This window comes from Sciurus vulgaris (genome assembly GCF_902686455.1).
Source record: "Sciurus vulgaris genome assembly, chromosome: 7".
In the NCBI taxonomy this organism is placed as follows: domain Eukaryota; kingdom Metazoa; phylum Chordata; class Mammalia; order Rodentia; family Sciuridae; genus Sciurus; species Sciurus vulgaris.
In genome coordinates, this window is record NC_136467.1 from 136,837,299 (window position 1) to 136,843,802 (window position 6,504).

The window sequence follows — 6,504 nt, forward strand, 5'->3', positions numbered from 1 at the left end:
CCCTAACCTTGTTCTTGCCAGGTCTTCAGGTAGCAGCAACAGAAAGTTGACTGAAAAGTGTTAACTGCTACTCCCCCTGAAACACCCCGATTCTGAGGGCAGAGCGCGGACGGCCCCTCCCGGGCAGGTTTGGAGAGGTGCTCGGCACCCTTGCCTCCCACTTCCTCCTGCTCCCTCCTCTGCCTGCATAGATAACAATCACCTCACCTTCTAGGGACAGCCAGAGGGAAGGCGTGAGTCAATGGGAAGTGGGAGGAGGCATGAAAGGGCTTTCTGACACAGCGCACAGTGACTGGGGTACCATGACTCACCTCAGCCGCAGGCACCAAAGGATGTGCGTGTCCGTGAAGCAAGCTGCTGGTCTTGGGTCTGGGGAACTGCATCCGGCCATCCTGCAGAAGTCAGTGGTCCAGAGAATTGGCCAGGGACCCTCTCCAGGCAACGCCCTACCTGCCAAACGCTGCAGGTGTGCAGACTGGGCAGGTAGTGGCAGGCCGGTCAGAGCCCCTTCACAGTCCCCAGAATGACCTTCGACCCTCCTGTGTCAGAAGACATCCAAAAGATGCTGCCCTGGCTCAGTTTACCTCACCACCCAGATCCCTGCCTCCTGCAGACGTCCCAGCAAGGGACATTCTCACTCAGGTGCACTTGGGCTGAAGGGAGACAGGGTCAGTTAACTCACCCGGCTACGCCCAAGGTGCTCACCTCCCAAACCCGCTATCACATTCCCCTTCTGTCAGGTTTTGGGGACAAAGTGCCTGCCACCCACGCCCAAGAAGTTGCTAAGGATATTTTAACTGCAATTGCAGAGAGCAGGCAGGGCTGCTGTCTCGCTCTGATCCCAGCCCTCAGTAAACAGTAGTGCCCTTGGGATTGGCAGGCGTCACTGACTTCTGGCCCCACAAGGGTGATCGCCCCTCTCCAGATGCCGTGAGCTCAGAATTTCTTTCCTTTTCAGTTCTGAGCCTGTCCCAGACACAAGCTTCTCCTTTATCTGCCTCGATAACGTCACCAAGTATGTGGGGGTGGGGGGTGCTCCTATTGTCAGATTACAACTGAGCTGCCCCCTTCTCCCGCGGGGCCACAACTGGGCAGCCGCAATGGCTCTTGGCTATTGAAAATAAAGCAGCTGGTCTTGCAGCAAGAACTCAAGAAGACGGTAGGAAACGTAGCCCCTGCCGGAAAAGGGAAGGCGTGGGCATTTCTGTTTTCGTTGATCTGTTCCCACTGTGCGCAGCACAGTCCACAGCAAGGGAGAGTGACCTTCGCAACCAGAAAGCTTCACAAAGCCACCGTCTGTCTTCTCTCTTCTGCCACCAACCTGGGGGTGTTAACTGCAAAATGAGTGGTGGGTGACAAGGAGGTTCCCAGCCACGGAAAGCAGCAGCTGAGTCTGGTAGTCAATTCAGACAGGTGGGTTTTATATGTAATCATGGGGGAATCACTCGCCCCATTCTTGTGGGAGAATTTAGGGGGATGAGGAGGGGCCGTGGGTGATAAATGAAGCCAATCACACTGGCATTTGATCTCCGTGAATTCTCTGAGTGAGGAGGAGGGGGGACGTGAGGTGTGGGCACCCAGTCTCTTAGTCACCCTCAGTCCCAATGTACACAGCGTACAATGGGTGAAATTGTGAGAGAATTAATGACTTCAAGAGTTTCAGATTGATTAATAGAGCCATAAATTTCATAATCTAGGCAGTAAGAGGAGGAGCCCAAGGAGGAAATTAAAGTCATCACTGAAGGTCTCATGAAACACACTGACTCAGGAAAGAGTAGAAAACCTGATCCACAGGAGGCCAAGGCGAGGACAGAAGGGGAGGTCCAGGAAGTGAGGCTCTTGAGAAACTTCCAGAAGCATCACAAAAGGTGACACACTTGAGTGATTAATTTTTCAATGTGGAGCCTGTGGAACAAAACACGCTCTGTCTCCTCCAGGCTTCGGTGAAGTCTGCTGCCCACACGAAGCCTCAGGGAAGGTTTTCCTACCTGAGAGCAGAGAGTTGAAATAAAGAAAACTGGCGAATCCTGTGTGAGCATGAGATCGTGAGGGACAGAAGTGCTTACAGCCAGAGGCCATGAGGGCAGGTAAGTCTCTGAACCCTCCCTAAATCTCCAGGAAGCCGTTGACTGGCCATAATTTGTGGGATAATAAACCAATCTCATCTCATTCTTAAGAGTTGAGAATGTCAGGCCCACATGTTAGAAGACTTGGTCCCCACCCTGGGTGGCTACTGGGAGATGGAGGAACCTTTAAAGGGTGGGGCCTGTGGAAAGTTCTTAGGTCACTGGGATGTGCCCTTGAAGGCACTGTTGGAACCTTAGCACCTTTTTGCCTCTTTCTTTTTGCTTTCTGGCCAGAAAAGCAGCAGCTTCCTCTGCCACGTGCTCCTGCCTGGATGCACGGTCTTGCCACAGGCCCACAAGCAAGGGGTTCAACTAACCACAGACTGAAACCTTCAGAACAATTGGTCAGAAAAAACCTTTACTCTTTTTTAAGTTGATCACCTCAGGTATTTTGTTACAGCAACAGAAAGCTAACATACCAGGTAACATCTGGGTTACATATGTAATAGGAATTGAGTGTGCATTGCATTTATGTTCATGCGTCTGTCTTTTATATAGGGATAGGAAAGAAAAACATGGCTATTAAAGTATTTTGTGGTGTTTATCAATCTACAAGTGCCTGAAAGTACTTGTAGCATGCCAGTTTCCATCATAGGTTCTCTGGTGTGGTGCTTTACAAACTGTCCAACGTGAAGATCCAGATCATGCAGGCTGATGTGTGGCCCTACTGTGAGTGGCTTGCATGCACTCAACACAAGAACTCAACAGCACCCAATCTGATTTATTCCCTTTTCAACAAAACAAGCCCAAGGTGAATGCTTGACTGTTGTGACAATATCACAATGCTAAATAAGAAAATTTCTAAACTCTCACAATTGCTGTGTTCACCTAGTTCTAGATCTGTACCTGTTGGCTGATGGACATTGGTCTGCACAGCACAGTTTATTTTTATACCCTCCACTAAGAGCATAAAAATAAACACTTAATTCTTGGTCTCAGGGAGCTTGCAAGCTTTCCATAAAATGAACACACTTGGAAACACATTCACTATAAGACAGGAAATCACAAGATCTACTTCTAAGACAGAAACTATTAATTTCAAAGTGAATTAGTAAATAACACAAATTAGGAGTTTAAGAAAGAAAGTAACTTGGGGAAACCAGATGATTAGGAAGGAAAGAAAGAAAACTAGATGCAGGAAGGGAGCAGAAGAGAGGGTTATGATAGGGAGAGATGTTGACCTTGAATGGGATTGTGATAGCTGTTTAAGATCAAGGCAGTTACATCTCACTTCAGAAAATGGTAAGTGTATGAGGTAATACATACCTTAATTAACTCGATTTAGCCACTTCACGATGCACACATATCTCAAAACAGCATCTTGTACATGATAAGTATATGCAACCTTTTATTCGTCAGCTAACATTTTTTAAATGACCTCAAATCCTTGCAAAAAAAGAGATCAGAATAATTACAGAGAAATCATAAGTAGTATATAAACAAAGACAGAGAGGTCTGAGTCTTCTATTTGAATTTAAGGGACAGTAAGCCGATCCATTTGTCAGGAAAAGAAAGTTGGTTCATAAAAATAATGAGAAAGCAAGCGAGAAGGACAGGTAGGGTCAGAATGTAGAACCGCTGAACGTCAGAAATGCAGCGTAGGTTTCATTCTGCACATTGCAGACAAAAGAGAGCCAGAAGGAAACGGGACAACATTTCATGATGACTAATTTCGTCTACACATTATTCAGCAAGCCCCGGGAGGTACAAGGGACCAGCCTAGATACTAAGGACTGTACAGGATGCACCCAGGGACAGAGAGACAGGTTTGGAGGTGAGAGCACAAGGTTAAAGTCAAACCCTCCTGCCTGAGCTAGGACAGCCACAAATAAGGAGGAAATGGGGTAAATCCAAGCAGCAATTACAAGAAGAGAGAGAGAGAGAGAGAGAGAGAGAGAGAGAGAGAGAGAGAGAGAGAGAGAGAGAGAGAGAGAGAGAGAGAGATCTTTAATTCCTATTCGCATTGTACACGAGGATGCCTTTAATCACACCACCTCCGTCCCACCTGCCAGACTCCATCAGTCCTTCAGGAATCAGCTCAAATGTCATGCCCTCTGCAGACCCTTTCCCTGGAGGGATTATCGACATCCTCCACAACACATCTCTCTTCCCTAAGAACATTCAACTTCTACTATCAAAGTGAACGGTTTCAGGGAGGTAACTTGGAAAACAGTAGCATGCTGTGTGGTTTCCAGGTCAGCTTCCTGTTGGAACCTCTTCCTTGGGAAACAGCAGAATGGAATCCCCAAGCCCCAGTTCTTGGTCAATGCTGGTTTCCACCATAGTAAAGCATAGTAGAGCTAAATGTTAGGTTCAAAACAAATAATAAAACATACACTTATACACACACTTGACCTCTATCCACAAATAATCTAATATAAAATAATATCTAATATAAAATAACTTCATTGTCTCGATCTGTTGTGACATTCGCCCATGTGTCAGTTGGCGTCACTGGGGAAACACCAGGGAATAAGGACCAGCAGGTACAGTAGCTGGACAGCTTCCTTATCATGGTGCTGTGTTCGGATATGGTTTGAGTGGGTCCTCCAAAGGTTCACATGTTGGATGTTGGTCCTCGGTGTCACAGGGCTGCAGAGTGAGTCAGTCCCAGGAGAGTAGGCTGTTACAGTGAGCCCTGAATCTTTCTGACTTCCTGTCTTGTCATCAATATCTTCCACATGCACTCCTACATTATGATGGCTTCTGAAGCCGCCACTAGAGCCAAGCGGAAGCTCATGCCATGCTATGGATCTCCTGAACCTTGAGCTAAATAAACCTCTTTTCTTATGAATAACTCAGCCTCAGGTATTCTGTTGTAGCAACACAAAATAGACTAATGCACATGATAACTCCCCAACTCCTCCTTGGTCTGAAGCGGTCAGGAAAGAATCATGAGGTATCATGAATGTCTAAGATTCCCCATAAGAAGCATGTCCAGCTATAGACATTGTCAGGTGTCAGGACTCTGCAGTACTAAAGAGAAGATGAAAATTAATTGCACAAATCATGACAAGACAATGGCCAAGGGTTGGCTTCTCTTGTGGGTTATATTTGACTGTTGATAAACTAAACTCTATACAAAGAAGTTAAGTGCTTTATACATATGAGCATATACAATAACACACAGAGTTGCGTTTGGTGTTTGTGTGTGTGTGTGTGTGTGTGTGTGTGTGTGTGTGTATAGGTGTACATACCTATATACACATATGGATAAGCCCTCAACATAACTCTCAAGGTAACGCTTTATATTCTTAAAATCAAACTCTGAACTCGAACAAATTAAATTTAAATATCATGGTTTTATATTAGCATGTAGTTTCATATGAACGTTAAGGAAAGTCCTTGATTCCTACAAAAAGTAGTGGTTCTCCCAGCCTGGGAGGTGGGGGTCTGGAGAAGAGGACAGAGATGGCCCCTCTGCTCTATGGAAGATGACCCCGGGTTCTGCAATCCAGTGGGAGAGGAAGGGTGTCCTGCCTGGAGCCGAAGGAGGAATGGGGTCGTGAGCAGATGGACGTGCATTAGGCAGTCAAGTGCGGAAGTCAAATACGTTGAGCCACCTAGCGGGCTCAGAAGCCAGGATGGGTGCTGGCGGGTTGGGGGACAGCCGTGGCCTCAGGAATGAGCTGGGACCCTCTGGCACCGCCGTCCACACCAGCCCCAGTGTGACGTGGCACGGCGCAGGGCGGCAGGCTTGGCGTGTGGTCTGGGTGGTGTGGCCTGGCTTGTGGCATGGTCAGCATGGCAGGCTGTGGCTACTTGAAGCCACCAGCAAGAGAACCAGAGGTAGGATGGAGAATGCCCACATCAGGGAAAGGGGTGACTGGGGACTGGACTAGAAGGGCCAGCAAGAGCTAAGGGGACAAGGTTGGCAACTCTGGGGCTAGTGAAGGCATCCAGCCCCGGATCTGCCTGTAGGTGGACGCTGAGGGTCTCCACCTTCAGAAGTGGAAGGAAGCCCTGAGAGTGGCACCCGCCAGCCCCCGGAGGCCTAGGGGACCCAGCAGAGCGGGGTTCACAGCGACCAGAGGACCCTGGGGTTCATGGGACCAGAGGACCCTGGAGTTCATGGGACCAGAGGACCCCTGGGGTTCACAGCAGACCAGAGGACCCTGGGGTTCACGGGACCAGAGGACCTTGGGGTTCACGGGACCTGAGGACCCTGGGGTTCACGGGACCAGAGGACCCTGGGGTTCACAGGACCAGAGGACCCGTGTTCACACTCACACACTCGCACGCTGACTCGCACACTCCTATGGGCCCACTCTCTCACTTGGACATCGTCTCTCTCACACGCATGGCTTTGCGAGTGTGATCATGGAGGCAGCTCTAGGGTGGCCATCTTGCCAGAGATGCTGCATTCAGTCTCCAGGAG

At 48.6% G+C, this 6,504-nt stretch overlaps 1 long non-coding RNA gene across 2 annotated transcripts; it reads left to right on the forward strand.

Moving 5' to 3' along the window:
- The first annotated feature begins 1,029 nt into the window (after nt 1-1,029).
- Nucleotides 1,030-4,644, forward strand: LOC306665939. Of its 2 annotated transcripts, none has more exons than XR_013765150.1 (3): nt 1,030-1,413; nt 1,698-2,087; nt 2,361-4,644. It is a non-coding gene; the product is annotated as an uncharacterized lncRNA (long non-coding RNA). The 2 variants fall into 2 exon arrangements; XR_013765151.1 differs by having other exon boundaries at nt 1,938-2,087.
- The last annotated feature ends 1,860 nt before the right edge of the window (nt 4,645-6,504 follow it).